Source organism: Ruditapes philippinarum, unplaced genomic scaffold (genome assembly GCF_026571515.1).
Source record: "Ruditapes philippinarum isolate M1 unplaced genomic scaffold, ASM2657151v2 ctg318_1_1_1_1, whole genome shotgun sequence".
In the NCBI taxonomy this organism is placed as follows: Eukaryota; Metazoa; Mollusca; class Bivalvia; order Venerida; family Veneridae; genus Ruditapes; species Ruditapes philippinarum.
The window spans coordinates 5605-26380 of record NW_026861802.1 but is presented as its reverse complement, the minus strand read 5'-3'; the positions used below and the strand labels follow the sequence as shown (position 1 = coordinate 26380).

At 32.4% G+C, this 20776-nt stretch overlaps 1 long non-coding RNA gene across 1 annotated transcript; it reads right to left on the bottom strand.

Annotated features, from left to right (window-relative positions):
* Positions 1 to 634: 634 nt before the first annotated feature.
* On the bottom strand, positions 635 to 4550 carry LOC132716860 (uncharacterized). Its single transcript, XR_009623879.1, has 3 exons — positions 4192 to 4550; positions 1077 to 1917; positions 635 to 814 (listed from the first exon to the last, which is right to left on the bottom strand). It is a non-coding gene; the product is annotated as an uncharacterized LOC132716860 (long non-coding RNA).
* Between the last annotated feature and the right edge of the window lie 16226 nt (positions 4551 to 20776).

Below are 20776 nucleotides of genomic sequence, written 5' to 3'. Positions count from 1 at the left end.
TAAACCATTTTACAGTGGCTTGTTGTGTCTTGTTTGTGCGGCGCTAGCCACAGACGCTTGGGGGTCAGATCCTGCCCCCCCCCAACGTGATACGCCCCTGTAAACACTCTATCAAAACAATTTTAATATTTAAACACGAATGGGACATCTATTACAACGATAAAAATGGTTTTCAAACACTTTTTACATATATGAAAAAATACCGTATACAATGTACCATCAAGTCTCAATGAAGTATTAAAAATAAATGAGTTAATAATTAATAAATTTGTTTTAAATAGACCGAATTTTAACATGACTGAGTTATTTTAATAATATGAAACAGTCACGTGATCAATGGTTAGACATGTTTTGTGCGCTCTGAAAAAAAAATGGATCAAAAAATGGATTTAAAGTTATCTTCATTAAACAATCTTGTTAATTTTGTTGCTAGGATAATGTATTTTTTTGCGCTGAATGTTTTTGGATTATCTATTTGTGAGTTATGACTGGTAAAAAGGATAAGAAAAAGAAAAGAAAGTGCAGTGATGGATCTTTGAAAAATGGCGGTGAGCGAAAATCAGGTCGCTTTACGTCTACCCCAGATGAAGTTGTGGTTAGTAACATTTTAAAGGAAAATTGAAAATTTGTTTTCAAATTTAAGTTTTATGAGTAAATAATACTTACCCGACAGTACCATATGGATTCCTTCCGTTAATTTCTCACAATTCGCTAAACTATTAACACCGGAAGTAAGCTCTTCAATTAACTCCCCTTACTTCCGCCACGTGTTAAAGATGTCAGTTTCAAATGAGGCGACCAAATCGCCCTGAAACTTTAACAGAGAGGGGTAGGTTAGGGTGGGTAGTGTACTGTCGGGTAAGTATTATTTACTCATAAAACTTAAATTTGAAAACAAATTTTCAATTTTCATTTCGTAAATAAACTTACCCGACAGTACCATATGGATTAACCCAGATTAAAAAGCAGTACTGAAAGGAGGTGGGTAGTTAAGTTTCAAAAATATCTATTACATTCATTAATAAAACATAAACTTGTTTTAATATCAATGAAAAATAGACACATTAAACACTTACCTAAAGTGTTTCCCAATATTTCCACACCATGTTAAGTAAAACAATACCAGTTGAACATGTATAACTGCTAACCCACTATTTACAGTTGCACAACAATATATATAAGTTCATCCCAACTGTACAAGAATAACCGTAAATACTCAAATTTACAAAAACATCCAGTCGCAATTCGCCGGAAAAACAGAGTTTGTACACACCACCTTGGTGAAAAACAATAACTTCTGTAACAACATTTACTTGAAATCCAAAACACTTGTATCTACGTTTTTGAGATAATGTTTAATGAAGGTGGTCTCTGAAGACCAATCTGCCGCATCCAGTACCTGATCCAACGACGCACCTTTGAACAATGCCCAGGAAGGCCCAATACTTCTAGTCTGGTGACCTTTAATTTTTCCAGTAGATTTCTTACTCATTTTGTAAGCATACTTAATAATATTAACTAACCATTTAGAAATAGTCTGACTTGTCACTGGATGATGAGGTTTAATAACACTTAAGAAAAGTTTAAGTTAATTTTTAGAGTCTTTAACTCTAAAACTTTCAGTCTTTTTCAAGTAATAAGTCAAAGCCCTCTTAGGGTCTAAAAATTTTTCCCTCGAAAAAGATGGAATGAAAATCTTTCTTGAATGATGACTTGGTCTATCTTGTTTTGCTAAACCTGAACGTATAAAAGTTATTCCTTTCTTCTGAATGTTTATGTTACCTTCTCCCAAATACAAGGCTTGAAGATCACTACAACGACGAAAACAGGAAATAGCTATCAAAAAACACACCTTCCATGTAATAAACTTCAAAGATGCGTCCTTCATCGGTTCAAATGGTGGCTTCTTCAGGCATTCTAAAACAAGAGGTAAATCCCATTCAGGAACTAATTTTCTAATAGGTGGACGTTCATTAAAAATGCCTCTAAGAAGGCGAATAATAAAGGGGTGCTGACCAATCTGAAATTTTTCCACAGGAGGTAAAATTGATGAAAGCATAGACCGATAACCTGTAATAGTCTTATATTTTAACCCTTGGTCATAAAGGTAAGTCAAATATTCAGCACAATCATTCAAAGAAGCTGAAAACGTATCAATCTGTTGTCTACAACACCAATTACTGAATTTTCTGAATTTGCAATTATAATCTCTTCTTGTACCTTTTCGCCATGAGGCGACAAGTAAATTTCTTGTTCTTTCAGAAAATCCCTTTGATCTGAAGACTTTGTCGATAGAAGCCATGCAGTCAACTTTAGACTCTGAGGATTTTGATGAAATATTCTCCCCTTGTATTGTGACAATAGATTCTGTGACACATATTTGAGTTTTATTGGTTTTGCTATCAACAATTTCAACAGCTGTGGGAACCAGTGCTGTCTTGGCCAATTTGGGGCTATCAAAATCAGTCTGCACTTGAATAATTTCATATGGTTCAAAACTTTCGGAATTAGCTGTATTGGCGGGAACGCATATGCATACATGTTCTGCCATACAATAGACAGGGCATCCAATGCAAACGCTTGGGTTGTGGAAGCCATGAGCAAAACAGTGTTGTCTGTTTGTTCTCTTGAGTTGCAAAGAGATCTATCAGAGGTTTGACCCCAAATATTGAAAATTTTGAGACGTCACTGTTTTGTTCAGACTCCATTCTGTATCCCTCACTTCCTGTCTGCTCAGAAAATCTGCCAGAAAATTCAATTTCCCCATTATGTGAACTGCTTTCAACACAATATTGTGATTCAATGCCAGTTCCCATAAACTCCCAAGTTAACAGACAAAGTGTAGGGCAACGAGTGCCCCCCTGGCGATTTATATACTGACACACTGACGTGTTGTCCGACCGTATCAATACATTCTTGTTTTTCAGAGCAGACAGAAAGTGGCGGACTGTCAGAATTACCCCCTTCATTTCTAAAATGTTTATGTGTAGTAATTTTTCCATCTTTGACCAACGGCCTTGCACTGTAAAGTTGTTCATGTGACCGCCCCAGCCCCAAGTCCCACTCGCATCGGTGGTGACAGATACTGGAAAGGAAATCTGTTGAACAGATCTCCCTTTAGAATGTTCTGATCCTGTAACCACCAATGGAGATGATATCGTAGCATAGGAGTTAAGGGTATATTGAAACTTAAAGGCATTCTTGCCGGACTCCAAGTCTTGAGCAAATGAAGCTGTATGGGTCTCATGAACAACTTTGCATTTGGAATTAAGTCTAGACAAGAGGCTATCATACCCAACACAATCATATATTGTTTTGCTGAAATCGAGCCTTGTAACAATTTTAGAACTGCATGTTTCAGGTTTGTAATTCTCTCTTGTGTTGGATAAACTAACCCCTTTGTCATATCGAATAGGCCGCCTATGTAAGTGAAAATCTGAGAAGGAACTAAAGAGGATTTTTTCTTGTTTACTATTAACCCTAGTTGAAAAAGGAGATCTAGAATAATCTTTCGATCTGACATCATCTTTGAAAATGTCCGATTGGCAGCTAACCAATCGTCCAGATAAGATGTTAGAAAAAGACCTTGTTGTCTGAGATGTGCTACTATGACGGACATTATTTTGCAAAACACCCTTGGAGCTGATGTTGGGCCGAAGCATAGCACTCGAAATTGGTACACCTGACCTTTGAAACAGAAACGAAGATATTTTCTGTGACCCTTGAACATTTTTACATGAAAATAACCGTCTTTCAGGTCCAGATTTATTGCATAATCTCCTTTTTGAACTAGGTTTAGAACTTTTGGCATAGTATCCATTTTGAAGTGAGTTTTCCTCAAATACCGGTTCAATGGCTTTAAATTTATTACAGGTCTCATTTCCCCATTTTTCTTTGGAACTAGGAACAACGTACTGTAAAAACCTGTAAGAATCTGAGATTTGTCTACTATTTCTATAGCGTTTTTCAATAAAAGTTCTTCTATTTCTTTTTGAATTAAATTTTCTTGATCGAAAGGTACTTTCGTCTGTTTTATTCCCAAGAAATGTGGAATTTTTAGAAATTCTAGTTTGTAGCCATTCTGAACTACATCTAGAACCATTTGTCTGTTGTTATTTTCTTCCAATTTTCTAAAAAGAATGAAATTCGACCACCTACCGGAATTTGAGGAAAACGTGCTAGAGTACTTACATGGTCATTGTTGAGTTGATCTTCCCATTTTCCTTCCATATGAACGTTTTGGAAAGAAATCGGGCTTGGAATTTTTCTTGTACTGTCCAGTGAAATTTTGCCCCTTGGTATGACTATCTGATGGAATCTTGGGGATACGAAAATTATTGTCCCAGCCACTGCTTGTTTGCGTTGCTGGAATGTCCCTACGTAAACGTTTAGTGTCATTTGAAGAACGAACAGGTGAGAGCCTTCTTTTCCTGTCTCTCTTTTTCAGCTCAGGTAACATATCATCTAACTGTTTCTTTTTGTCCTTCCGTGCCTTTAATAAAGGTTCAAGTCCATTACCAAAAACACCATCACCAGTTAAAGGTAAAGTAGCAAAAATCTTTGTAATCGGAAAGATCATACATGCCTGTATCTGCCATAGTTTACTGTACGACGTACAATGTGATGAAAAGCTGCGGAGCGACCCAATTGATCAAGGCACTTCGTGGACATAGCAAAAATGTCTTTAACAAATTTCACTGTTTTGTCTTTTGAAAATCATCAGAAGAAACAAATTCAACCAAATTTCCCAAAGCTTGTTGCATATAAAGTTGCATAACAATACCTAAACGAGCTGCTTGGGCTCCACGGTAAGAAACTTTTTCTACAGTTTTATGTGGTTGAGAAAAACAAGCATTTAACCTGACTGTTCTTAAAAGCCGCTTTACTGCCATGTCTGTTAACAAGTAAACTTTCTATCAAAGGATCAAGTGTAGGAACTTGCAAAAATTTTTCCGTTTCTTCATCCACCGGAAATAAATCAAAATTTTCTTCATTAAACGCAGAGAGAAAATTAGGAGAAGTTGAATGTAGACTGTCATTCAAGACGTCTTTCTGAGAATTGTCCACAGAAATACCTTCCTTCTTGGTGGACTTCTTCACTGTAGCATCTTCACCAAAAATGTCAAAAACACATTTCTTAGTTGAATCAGAAAGTTCTTTTTCATCGACTTTCCCTTAATAGAAACATTGTCTTCATCTGACAAAAAAATTATCTCCATGAATAGACAAAATATCACTGTTCAAGCCAGGATGATTAGAATCTGAATCACTGTCCGACAGAGAATCTGAGCCCGACTCGAACTTAGAACGATGCACACTGTTCTTTTTCTTCACGTGTCTTTCCGTAAATTTAGACGAAGAAGAGTTACACTGAGATTGAGCAGATTGGATTTTGGCAACTAATCCATTCCAATTTACCCGAAATACTCGACTCCAGAGCTGAGAATTTTTGATTCCATTGTTCTTCTAGAACATCGTATCTGGAACGTCTTTTAAGTGGAGTTTTCGGCGTATTAGTACCCGACTCCGAGTCTGAAGGAGAATTTCACCTTCTCTGGTTAATTTATTTGTATCAACAAACAGTGAGCCATAACTAAAGCGAAGAATGTGAAAAAACACGACCGATTTGGTCGCCGAAAAAAGGAAACTGACATCTTTAACACGTGGCGGAAGTAAGGGGAGTTAATTGAAGAGCTTACTTCCGGTGTTAATAGTTTAGCGAATTGTGAGAAATTAACGGAAGGAATCCATATGGTACTGTCGGGTAAGTTTATTTACGAAATGAAACCAACTGTGTCCTTTTTGATAAAGAGGATAATTTTGCCACAAATACAACTTTGAACTTAGAAACACATTATTGAATTTCATGCACCAGAACTCAGGTCTCTGAAACGGATGAAGTGAGTTGTAGCAAACAACAATCAAAGGTATGGCTAGTATAAACCCTTCAAATTCCGATTTACTTGGAGATTCTAAATAAAAATTAATAATCGCCTTGAGTCAGTTGAACATCAAATTATGTACATTAGAATTCATTAGAAAAAAAAAGTGTGTAATTTTGAAAAGGATTTGTCTAATTTTGGACACCTGTATAAATGTACCAAAATAAAAATGCTATGGATAAAATACATTGAAATTGAAGAGCGGGCGGAAAGCACTGACTACAACTTTAGGGTTATTTTCATCAAAAGTAGAACCATTAGAATCAAGAAGGGTAAACAGTTGGCTGATGATTTAACTATGCTGCAATCTCAATCAATGAAAATAACTTGGTGTTTTGGAAATATTGAAGAGGCGCGCCAAGGGGAAAGTAAAGACTACAGATTAGTATTGCGGGGTTTTCTTGTGAAAAGATGAAAATTGCTAGTGATTTAGTAGCTCAATTGAAATTTGAAGAGTGCATAGGATGGCGAAAGGCAAAGAGGAAGGGACAGAAAAATAGTGGCAAAAGTCAAAAATTCGCTTAAAGAGAGAGAACTGGTTCGTAAAAGTTTGGAAATCATTAGAACAATTCCAAGTATTTTGTTCACGAGCAGTTCCCAAAGGAGGTGATTGATAAGAGAAGAGCGTTAATCCCGAAAATGAAGGAGGCTAGGACAAAGGGACACGGGCTTGGTTTTATCTTACGATACATTGTATATTTGATGGTAAAGCACAGCGAGACGACCGAAGATAGGGATTCGATGAGGATAACCTTGGAATTCTCTCCTGGAATGTTAATGTCTGACTGCTGAGAAAATAGAAGACGATGACTTATTAACATCTTAAAACAATTTGGTATTATTTTTTATATGAAACCTGGGGCAAATGTGAATTCAAATATTAATCTAAGTGGTTATGTATCATATAATTATTTTAGAAACTTCAACACCGGAACTCTAGAAGGTGTAGTGTGGATCGCTTTACTGTATAGAGAATTCGTTAAAAATGGCATATTGAAATAGTGCGTAACCATTTTGATACATCTTATGGATAAAATTGATAAACATTTTTACTTTAGAAAGAGATATATACATATGTGGAATTTATTTATGGTGGTGAAGATTCACCAGCGTACAATGTATGTGATGTCGATTTGTTAACGTCATTCAAAAACGATGTGTATGACATTTGAAACGGAAGGAGAACTGTATTAAATTGGAGACTGGAATAGTAGAGTTGGTACGAAAAAAAGATTACATTGTTTGTGATGCATTAAATATTGATATTGATTATGATATGTATGACCCAGATGTACCCCTGTTTCGGGCCTCACTTGACAATACGATGTAACACTTTTGGTCATCGTTTTAATTGAATTTTGTAAAAAGTACAGGTTTACGTATTATTAACGGTCGAATAGATCACGATCCGTAACGGTAATTTTTACCAAGTTTATTTCGAGACAGGGGCGTCTGTTATTGACTACTTACTCACTTTGATTTGTAATTTTTCCAGAATTAGTAATTTACAGTTCATGATTATACGGAGTATGAGTGACCACTGCCCTATTTTCTTTTAATTTATTTTGTAATAAAATCACAAAATATTGAAATAAACCATGCAAGGAAATTTTTTGCAAATATGTTTGGTCAAATAAACCTAAGGAGGAATTCAGAGCAAAGTTAATAACTAAACTACCGGTTTTAATACGTTGTTAATAATGTAGATATTCTGTAGTAATTATCTATTCAGCGCTAGTTTCTGATTTACCTGTCTGATACAAGATGTAGCTAGCCCTTTGTTTTGTAAAATTCTATTGTGTAAATAATAGTTGATTGATTTGTAATACATTTAATGATAAAAATAAAGGTTGTTTGACTTCACCAAGAATGTGTGCAGGCAAAACATGCATATTTAAATGCTTTACGTAACTTTAACAGAGTAAAAAGTTATGAAAATAGGGATGAGCTTTGTCTTTTAAAAAGCAATTATAAACATACTGTTGTTACTCATAAACATCTTGGTGTTACTTTAACTTATGATGCCCGTTGGAAAACCCATATTCATCTATTACTTGATAAGGCCTGGAAAAGAATCGGACTACTCAGAAGTTTTAAATTTCTTTTTATCACGAATAAGTTTAGAACGCATGTATTATTCATTCGTTCGCCCACTTCTTGAATATGCTGATGTAGTCTGGGATAACTTAACTGCAGAACTAAATAAGGAAATAGAATCCGTTTAAAATGAAGCAGCAAGAATAGTCGCAGGCGCTACCAAACTGTGTAATATTAACAAGCTTATCAGTGAACTTGGGTGGGAATCATTAGAAAATAGAAGAAATAAACATAAATTAATCTTATTGTATAAAATGAAAAACCATATATCACCTTCTTATCTTTCAAATCTTCTAACTCCCACCCAACAAAGTACATATAACCTTAGACATATTGACGATTTAACTCCAGTTCCAACCAGAACACTTTTATACTCAAAATCTTTCTGCCTTCTACTATTCGCACCTGGAATTCTCTTCCTGAAACTCTTCGATCTAGTCCAACTTTAAACATATTCAAGTCCAAAATAACCCCGAACATCAAAAGACCACCGTCTTACTATAATACAGGCACACGTAAAGATCAAATCCTTCACATAAGATTAAGATTAGGATGTAGTTCATTGAATGAGGATCTGTTCAGAAGGTCTATTGTCCAACTTGCACATGTGGAATGAGAGAAACTGTATCTCACTTCTTATTGCAATGTACCAAATACAGAAATATACGCGAAAGATTTCTCACTAATTTAAATTGTCCGGCTACAGTAATAATCTTCTTTACGGCAACGAACTTCTCTCTTCTGATGAAAACAAAACCCTCTTTCAGAATGTCCGAAAATTTATTACACAATCGAAGCGCTTTTTGTAAGAATTACTATCAATGTGAATAAACTTGGTCTTTCCGTACGCTCATATTTCCTTACATGTTAATCTTAATTATTAAACTCCGATATATATATATTCAATCATACCTTTCCTTACATACTTCCTTTCTTTTAGCATTTTACCATAATTTACTTTAGATTTTCTATAGTGATAATTCAACAATATATTATTCTCTTATTCTTTTTTTTTTTAAATTTGTAACTTTATTTTCTGATTTTACATACAAACATTATAACATATCTTGAAATTCACAAAGACATACAATAGTATATAAATGCATATAAATTCACAAGGACATTACATAATTATAGTATTTTCTAAATGTATATGAACAAACATTAGACATTTTCGGATACTTCTTTATAATTTACAGTTAACATTTGACCTATTCTCTATTTTACTATAAATGAATATAGCAATGTTTTTTTTTAGCTCGTAAAATCAAAAATGAACATTGATTTTCTTACAAACAAACTATTTTCTGAAATTGTTACAGTCTAAGTCTAAGTTCGATTGAATATTCAATATCACCTTTTCTGAGTATATAGGAAATTTAACATGTTCTGAGACCTTGTTACAAAAATTCACAAGTACTACAATAAATTATAATCATATCATATACAATTCTTAGTCATTATAAAAGACATTTATTAGGTTATGTATCTATTACTTATACAGAACTAAGAAAACAAAGATGGCTAGATAGAATATTACATCATTTACTGGAAAGGAAAAAACAACAACAATAATATGCCTTCTGAACAGTCATGAATAATGACTAATGTCTTTGTTAAAATTATATAGTATATATACCTTGTTATAATGATTTGCCTGTAATTCCAGATTGAATTTTTTTTTTATATACAAAAAGTTATCTAAAATATGAAAAAACATATGCGTTAAGGGGTCAATTTAAATCTTAGAATTATCTACATGAACTCAAGCAGAATGACACTATTCTTGCATGGTTCTAACAATATTAGATGTTAAATGCATAGTTCTAACAAAATCATATGAATGTTTAAAGTTGAAGAAAAAAAAATAAGAAAAAATAAAGTTCAAGAGTGTCAGTGGATGTTTTTTATCTAGCTTGTTGAACAAAAAAAAAACATTTAAAAGATGGAGCAACCAAAAGTCAAGCAAACCATGATTTAAACAAAAATCACAGCATTAAGTTATACATTAATTAAACACATATATAAAGTAAACAAAAGTATACTACCTGTCCTGTGTCGATGTAAGTGATGCTAGTGGGGCCCAAATTATATTAAACTTATTTAGATTAAAAGTTTGGACAGCGACCAAATGTTCTGCCTTAAAATAGGAAAAGAAATGCTTTTAAAAGTTGAAAAATCAGGTACTGTCATTTTCATCTTACTCTGATATATATAGTATTTAGCAAGTATGATTAACTGGTTTATCACTGATTTATTTGTTTATTACCAGAATGATATCAAGTTTAGACCAATTAACATTACCGAAGGGAAGATTGGTTCAGCCAAATCTTTAAATTTTGCCAAAATATATTCACACAAAATTTACAGTCAAAAAACAGGTGTGGTATAGTTTCACTCGCTGTGTGACAAAAAGTGCACAAATCATCTTGTCGTAAACCCATCTTAAACAAAAGTTGATTGGTGCCTAATATTCTGTGATTTATCCTATATTGAAACCATTGTAATTTAGTTTCATTTAAAATTTTAAAAGGTAACTTATATATATTTTTCCAGTCTAAATGATTGGTGTTAAGATCTCTTAACCATTTTGATTTAGAAACAATATTAGTGGATTTATATACAAGTGTATCATAGAAATATTCTGCAACCCTTTACTGATGTATTCATCATCTTAATAAATAAAGGTTGTAATGGATTTACTTCTTTTATTGATTTATGGGAAATTCTTAAGGAATCTAAATATGATCTAAAAGAATGTATGATATTATTATATTGTAAAAAGTTTGTGGTAAAGAAATATTTGTTTTGAAATTCCTGTAGAGTATAAAAGCTGCCATTTTCATTCATAAAATCATTTATAAATATTATGCCGGCTCGCCACGGCGAGCCGGTATTACGTTAGGATTTTACTGAGAAACAACCTAAAACTCCGAATCCATCCAACAATTTAATCGAAGCTTAGCTCCCAGCTTTCTCCAAAATTTATCTATCAGGGCTAGGATCCAAAATTATTTAGCCAATCAAATTTGATCTTATATAGCGTCAAAAACCCTTCAATTTTCACGCCATTTTTAAAAAACAGCAAGTATTGTTTTGAGCGAAAAGATATAATGATGATTAAAATGTTTTGTTTTCATGGATTCTTTTCAGTAAATCATATTTACACTGACTTTGATTTAGCGATTTCACAGTCCTGTTTACTCTGTAGTAAGTTTTCGTTTGGTTAATTAACATAAACGACACTTGGTTCTGTGCATTTTTTTTTTCATTTTCCTTTTTTCCGGTCATTTCATCCTTTCCGGTATTTAGTGTATGTATTTACTGGCCGGGATCCGGGACGCCCGGGATCCGGGATCGTATAAGATAATAGAGGAAAAAACTAATAAACTATATTTTGTGTTGATTATTGTCGTAATGAAAGGCCATTAAACGTTAAGTTTTTTTTATTGTATGTAATAAAAGTTAAATTGATTTAACTTAGGATATAGATATATTTAGAGCTATTTATTAACAAAATCGCAATACTTATAATTATATGCTAATTAATTGGAAAAATCAAAGACTATATTCTTGAATTGGTCAAATCCCGGATCCCTATATGTTTAATACTATCCCAGCTTTTCTGAAAACAATATTCTTGAACTGTCCAATTCCTGGATCTCTTTATTTTTTAATATGATCCCGGCTTTTCTGAAAACTATATTCTTGGACTGGTCAATTTCCGGGATCCTATTTTTTAATAGGATCCCGGCTTTTCTGGCTGAATTGATTGACAACTTGTGTTTACTTAAGGACTTGTATCTGTCACTTATTCCAATACTAAATAACATATTTCAACTTAACTTCGTATAAAGAGACATTTTTATGAATCTATTTTTTTTCTGGTCAAGGTCAACAGGCCATATAGTAAATGTGCATAGACATAGGGACTTCATTCTATCTGTTTACATGCATCTTCATATATATATACTCATATTCCTCTTTGTTAAACTGAGAGAACTGGCTTCCTTAACTTTATATGTCACTTTTATTTTGATGTTAGCTGAAGTCTTTTCAGCTAACAGAACTGTCATTTTTACATTAAAACACGCCCCTGGAAAGAAATTACGAAGCGAGTCGCTACTAGCTTTTTTAAAAGCTAACCTTGTTCCTCTGTTAAGGTAAGATTTATCAATGAAGGATTTTCCACTTATCTTAAACTTATGATTGTACCAAACAGGTAGAGATAAAAATTCCTTCCATGACTTTTAATTTAAATCACTTATATAGGAAAGCATAGCCAGACCAAAACATTCTTTCCAAATATATTTTTTGATGTCATTTATTTATATTTTACAATAATCAGAACCAAATTTATCATATGATTTAATAAAAGACATATAGCTTCAACTAGATAAGTATTTACCTCTTTACTATTAAAAGTCTCTGAGCATGTAAGTTTTAAGGCTGGTAAGAGGATGTAAGATCTACCATTTTATTCCCCCATCTTCATAATTTTGAGTATTACAATTCTTTTTATTTTATCCAGGATTATTGTTCCATTAAAAATTTATTAAAATAAGTTTTGGTATCTCTTTAATCAAATTGTCTGGAGGACTATTGAAGACCCATTATTAAATCTGGTTTAATTTTGGAAGTGCTAAAGTTTTAATTACTGTATTTTTTCCCCAATGGTGTAAGAATTCTTTTTGACCAAATAGAAAATAAAGTGTTGATTATCTTCGATTTTTGAAAATTATATTTAACTTTAATAATTTCATCCAAATTCAGTGTTAAATATTACCCCTAAGGTTTTAAAAGATTTTTTCCCATTTTAAATTTGTTGTGGAACATAGTTCCAGTTATTATTTTTTCCTAGATCCGATCCAAACTGCATTTGTTTTTTCAATAATTTAACATGCAGACCAGATATTTAGCATAAAATTTCTAAACATTTATAGAGGTATTTAAAGATTTTTTCTGAACCATCCAAAATTAATGTAGTATTCGTCTGCATACTGTGATATAAGAAAATTCCTTATTATTATCTTAACAACTTTAATGTCTTTATATTTATGTTTGAGTAGCATTGACAAAATTTTCTGCGCAGAGAATTAATTAAATACTGGTGATAAGGCATCACCTGTCTACAGCCTCTATGGAATGAAGAACCAGTCAGAAAAAATGGCCATTTACCAGTGACACAAGACTGAATGTTATTGTAGAAATTTTTTTATCCAAACTTAATGTCTTCACCAAAATAAAAAACGCTAAAAACCTTTGACATAAATGCCATGAAATAGAATCACAAAGCCTGTGGCAAAATCAATAAGTAAAAACATTGCTGGACGCTCATTTTGTTCAGTAAAATTCATTAGATCATATATTAATCTAACATTTTCACCAAGGAACCGACCTGGAATAAATCCTGTTTGATCTTCACTTATTAAAGTTATTCTCTTATTCTTTGTTGTACATTCAAAGAGCTTACATCTAACCGCAACATTTTTGTATCTTTATCTTGAAAATTACTTTTACTGGAGAGGAATTGATATAAGTATTGTTTTACTTGTTTTCCAACCCAGTCTGAATTACATTGTTGTGCAATGTTTGTAAATGTCATTTATGTACAATTTATTGAATAAATAAAGTTTAAACTAAACATACTGTTAGATTAAAGCGTCGACGTCATATTGCTTTAAAGGAGCGTGAAATCGAAAAGTTACGTTTTTCAAATCCTAGAGAATTTTGGAAATATTTTAAACATAACACTAGTTCGAAGAATAATATTTCAGTGGATGAATTTTTTTAATACTTTTCGTCTATTGGAAACGACATTTTTCAGTCAACAAATGATGAATCTGAAAATTTTGAAACAATGTATGATTTCAATAATACTGACAATGGTGATGAAATTTTAGATAGGCTATTGAAGAAATTACAGCGGCTGTTAAAACATTGAAAAGGAATAAATCTCCTGGGAATGATTTTCTTTTAAATGAATACTTCATTGAATCTATTGATATATTAGGGTGTCATATTTGCGATATTTTTAATTGTATATTAGATAGTGGTTTTTTCCCCGAATCCTGGACTGAGGGTGTTATTATCCCACTGCATAAAAAGGGAGACGTAAATAATGTTAATAACTATAGAGGTATTACACTAGTTAGTTGCTTGTCTAAATTATTTACAACGATTTTAAATAAAAGGATTATGGATTATTGTGAACAAAATAACTTGTTGTCTGATGCACAGTTTGGTTTTCGGAAAGGGAATTCAACTGTAGATGCCCTGTATATTTTATTTTCTTGCATATCAGACAGGATTATCTACCGTTTACACCGGTGCTAGAAAACCCTGTCTTACACCCCCCATGTAAGACAAGTTGCGTGCTTTAAATGACGTCATTGCTGCGCGCCTTTTATGAATGAATTGTGTTCTTAGGATGACGTCACTTAACCGTTATAAATGAAGCTGTAAGTTCATACGCTACTATTAGAAAAAAGTGCGTAATGAGAATATCAGTTTTCGTAATTTCTGTTCTAAAATAATTGATATGTAATATGCAAGAAAAAGAATCAAACACCGGCTGTCGGTGCAGACGGGAATATCTAGCTCTCGGGTGACTGTTTACGGCGGAAACTCGGCAGAGCCTCGTTACCGCCGTAAACAGTCACCCTCGAGCTAGATATTCCGGTCTGTACCGGCAGCCGGTGTAAGATTCTTATAGTCTGTTATTCAAAAATACCTAAATGAGAAAAAGCGTCTATACTGTGTATTTGTGGATTTCAAAAAGGCCTTTGATAGTATTTACAGAAATGCCCTATGGCTCAAGTTATATAATATTGGTATTAGAGGTAAATTGCTACGTATTGTTAGAGATATGTACGATAAGGTTAAATCTTGTATAAAACATTGTAATTGTTATTCTGATTTTTTTTGAATATGCTGTACGTCCCCGTCAAGGGGAGGTTATTACACCGATAATGTTTTCTCTGTTTATTGATGATGTCGAGTTATTCTTAGAGCAGGATATATAAACAGTGGACTTCAATTAAATGATATCTACTTTTTGCTGATGACATGGTAATTTTGGGTGATTCACCAGAACAGATTAACAAAAGTTTTAATCTTCTCTATTCATATTGTGAAAAATGGAGTCTGAATGTTAATATTGATAAAACTAAAGCAATGGTTTTTAGAAAACGTGGTGGGTTGTTATCGAATGAGGAATTTTTGTATAATGGTGAAAAACTCGAAATTGTTAGTAATTTTAATTACCTTGGAGTTGTTTTTAATTAATTAGTATACACGGGTACGTTTGTTTTAAATCAGGAACAGATAATAGGAAAAGCCTTAAAAGCATTAAATGTTCTACTTATAAATTGTAAAAAAGCATAAAATGTTCTACTTATAAATTGTAAAAAGCATAAACTTAACCCCAAAATATTATGTCAGTTATTTGATGCGTTTGTCGGATCCATTCTTTGTTATGCCTCGGAAATTTGGGGAAATAGTAAGTCAAAAGAAATTGTAAGAATTCATCTTAAGTTTTGTAAAAGAATACTTAATGTTAAAATGAATACATCTAATGCAGCAGTTTATGGTGAACTGGCTCGTTATCCTTTATACATTACAAGATATTTACGGATATTAATACACTTGTAGTAACAAAATTGCCTATTATTTCAACTGATTATGAGTGTCACGTGACCTATAATGAGTTTGCAGCCCGGGGCCGAGAACTAGTTATCAGCCCGCAGAACATGTGCACGTGCACAAACTGAAACAATGACGTCATATTTTACGTCATCAAACAGTTAACTGTGAAAATGAAAGTAGGTTGTCAGCAGGAATCGCTTTATTTAATTGTGAGAATTTTAGCGTATTTAGTACAAACACATATTTGTTACTATTGAAATTTGAAGAAATAATTTACGACAAATTCATTCCGAAAATAAAAAAAAATAAAACTTGCTTCTAGATTCTACTGCTTTGAACACACAAACAGTACTGTACAGAACAGTAGAAGAGTACAGTAGACAAGAATTTCAACGAAAGAACTTCAAAGTAGATCCTATTTGTTGTTGTTGTTTTTGTTTTTTTTGTTGTTTTTTTTTAAATGCTACTAGATCTATTAGATTTACCAAGTGTATTAAAGACATTAATACACGTCAGAGTGGGACCAGAAGGTGGTAATCGGCCCTGAATGAATAATGGCCCTCGGGCTAAAGCCCTCGGGTCCATTATTCATTTTGCGGGCCGATTATCACCTTCCGGCCCTCTCCTGCCGTGTATTAACCTCTTAGTAAAGTTTTGGCTTAAATTATTACAAACAGACAATATCATTCTTAAAGAAATTTATAATATATCCTATGAAGACTGTATAAATGGTAAGAAAAATTGGCTTTCAAGTGTTAAAGATTTATTATCGTCGTATGGTTTTATGTATGTATGGCATAATCAAGGGGTTTTATGTAGTAAATTGTTTTTATTAGAATTCAAGCAGCGTTTAATTGATTCCTTTGTACAAAGCTGGCATGCTGATGTTGTAAATAGTCCTGTTTTATTGTTAATCAAGGAGATAAAAATGTGTTCCAGTATGAAAAATATCTGGATTTATTACCTAGTAGCCTTAGGCATTATATTAGTGGAATAAGATTATCAGCACATCCTGGTCGTTATGGTTCAAATAGGATACCAAGAAATGAACGTTTTTGTATATACTGTAGCTTACATGATATTGAAGATGAGTACCACTTTGTTTTGGTTTACACTTGTTACAATGACATTAGAAAGAAATATATTAAGAAATTTTACTACGTTAGACCTAGTATGTATAAATTTTTAGAACTATTAAATAGTGATAATAAGATTATTTTACGTAACACGAGAAGCATTGGCTATGAGAATATCAGTTACACATCGTTGAATTCACGGTTAATCCTCTGTGTAACATAGCGTAGATAAATAAGTATTGATTGCATAATGTCTAACTTTAAATATAGATTACATTTTGCTTTGATGATATTTTGATATGTTTTGTATGAACGGAATTATAAATTAAGCAATAAAAACATATGCTTTGCTAACATTTGACTACGATATTATTATGTAATGTGACTTATACTTAAATATATTTAATTGTTTGTGTTGTGTAAGACGATGTATTTTGTACAAGTCTGAAAATAAAGTTTCTGTTCTGTTCTGTTCTATCAAAACTATTTTAATATTTAAACACGAATGGGACATCTATTACAACGATAAAAATGGTTTTCAAACATTTTTTACATATATGAAAAAATACCGTATACAATGTACCATCAAGTTTCAATGAAGTATTAAAAATAACGAGTTGATAATTAATTAATTTGTTTTAAATAGACCGAATTTTAACATGACTGAGTTATTTTAATAATATGAAACAGGAAGTAGGAAGTAAAATAATGATATGTTACCCAGCTTGACCCTAATCGCAACATATTTATTCCCTGCGGTCTGGAGACCGCAGGGTATTGGTACGCGTTTTACTTTTGATGCATGGAGGAGCACGTGACCTGTTTTCGGTACATGGAGGAGCATGTGATCAGTAAGCCGTACATGATTGGTTAATTGACCTTTTCGAAAACCTGGCTAAATACCGTTTTGCCGGTACGTTACGGATAATCCTGAATCCTAATAAGAATTACACCTAATTAAGAACAAAAAACTATTACGTAATATTTTTGATTTTCTATAATTATAATACCGTTTAAGGTGGAAAAACTGGAATGATGTGTTTGAAAATTATCAATGTTTCTTTAATATGTATCTCAAAATGTTACAAACAATAAATTGTTTATACTGAAAATCTACAAAATTAAAATATTCGTAGTGGCATCTGCCATAATAAATAGAGATGTTTTCTGCGAAAACTTGTGTGTTTGCTTTTTTATTTTTTTGCTCGGGATTATTCATAAAATGGTAGGCCTATTTAATCATTTTCTTAAAAAGAAATAATTGTTTCATGTTCGACCTTCTCCGGTCATTAACGGTCACCAGTTTCCAAAGACCTTCTTCTATATTGATCGATTATTGTCAACTATATTCCTGATACAAACGTTTATTTATCCACCCACCCAAACAATGTTGAAGATAGTTAAATGAAATATCTTTATATCATCAAAAATGTTCCCCGCAGGAAACCATTTTACTTGTGTTTAAATGGATAAAGACTTCTTTTGGTTTCACATGACCCGCAAACACGGATAATCTTATTTAAGTATCACTTTTACGAATTGCGACATTTGTATTTAAAAGTTTAAAGATTATATTATTTTATTTCATGCTTTCCAGTGTTTTATTGTCATATATCAGATGATTATATTCTGATAAACCACTAGTGAAATTTATAAAATATAATTTTCACTGTAGCCGGACTATATCTGAATGCGGATGAACGAAATGGAATAACAGGCAGAAATAAATGCTGTCATGCGTAAATTTTGCTTCTTTAGGAAAAGAAAGTCGATGTCACCATACATCATGTTAAAAATGTAACAAAATTAGACAAAATTTAACAGAACTATATTTCAAAATTAATGATGTGACGTCATGATGTGATGACGTCACAAAGGAGAATGCTCGACGTTACGCGGCAAAATCAGTAAAAAATACTTTAAATCACTTAAAAAGCATGAAATAAAAAGAAAATTTAATTGTTTTACATATAAGATTGAAATATATTTCATTCGTGAACACCAGCTATTATATTTTCACTCGTGGCTACGCCACTCGTGAAAATATTGCATCTGGTGTTCACTCAGTGAAATTATATTTCAATCTTACATGCAAAACAAACAAATATCCTCTATAGATACAATGTATAGCGCATATTGAATGACTGTAGGTTTAATACTGAATTTATTGAACGATTTAAATAAAATTATATATCCGAGCCTCTGGCGAGCATAATATTATTTTATTAAACGAGTTCAATAAATGTAGTATTAAACTTACACGAATTTAAAATTCTATTTATCTCATACCAAAAACAAAGACCGTTTGAAATAAAAAATAACAATTTTTCATTGACGATCCTATAATATAACGCTAACATTTAGCGCGTCTTGACGCTATGTTTATATCACGAAAATGACGTCACGTCAAAAAATATGCACGTCCGTGCAAACCATTTTTACGGAGTCGTAAAAGCGGCACGGGTATGTGATAAAGAGAGGATATTGAATGAGTGCAAGTTCAATACTGAATTTATTGCACGAGTTGAATAAAATATTATTTAATTTTACCCATGAAATATGGTGCTATATCAGTCAAATTTATCACACACACGTGCCGATTTTGCGACTCCGTAAATATGGTATTGCACGACCGTGCATATATTTTGACGTGACGTTATTAGCGTTATACAAACATAGTGTAAAGACGCGCTAAATGTTAGCGTTATACTATAGGCGCATCAATGAAAAATGACTCTAATTCCACAAAAAAAATGAAATATATAGAGGATATATTATGCGAGCCTCTGGCGAGCATGATATTATTTTATTCAACGAGTGCAATAGATTCAGTAATGAATTAACACGAATTTAATATTCTTTTTATCACATACCAAAAATAAAGAATTTCTAAAGTAAAATAAGGGTCATTTTTCATTGACGCGCCTAAGTATAACGCTAACGTTTAGCGCGTCTTTACACAATGTTTGTATAACGCTAATGTTCGAGGATTATATTGCAAACAACCGTTTATATATAGAAAATTTGTGAAAAATTAATTAAGAACCTTTAGACCATATTGAGTTTATACCAAAAAATAACGCGGTATTTTAGTATGTAAAATAAATGCTGCTGAAAAAGGCCGCAAGACCGAAAGCTACCGTAACGGCAAATCTAAATTAGCGTTTTTGATTATATATGGCAAGTTAGAGATTTTATATATATATAATTTATAATGCAGCAAACTTCTGGAAAACATGAAATTAGTTCATAATTTCACAGCTGTCTTGTATATAGCTTTTATAAACGTCACAGTAATTTAACGTTACAGACGTGCAGTATTGTAAATAGATGTAAACAGTTAAATATTAATATCAAAATATTTTTAATTGTTATTATGTAGTTTCTTGTTTGGATATAAAACCACACTGCTTATTTTATTATGAACAGCTAGTCATAATTATGTAGGCCACCGCGTTGTAAAATACCTGTCCTGCCAACGACAAAACTTTTAGTAAACTCTATACAAATTTCCCGCAGTGAACGGGAGTAAGAGTGTACCTTTTGAAAGTAAAAAGACTGCTTCACCCACAATTTTCTTGGGATGGCCGGCGATTTCAGAATGTATTAACAATTGACTGATGCATTGAAGTGGCGTTTGGACTAGAATATTACTTAACAATGCACATTGTATTTAATTATTTATTTATTATAAGGACAATATTTAGCCTTTTTAGCAATAAAAATCGAAAAAGTGAAACGCCCCAAAACGGCAAAATTTAAAATGTCACAGGCTCGGTTTGATTGGGTCTGTTTATGCACTCTACTGGCAATGCAAACTGCTATGTCACCGCCATGGGCTATTTTTTACATTTTAATATATATATGTGTATGCGTGTTTGTGTTAAAAAAGTATTAAATCCAAGTTTTGTTAAGCTACATTCTTCAAAATAATGCTAATTTTGCCAATCTTACGGGGGTCCCTGTGTCGTATGGACACATGTCCATTTTTATAAAACTATTGATACTAGTGGA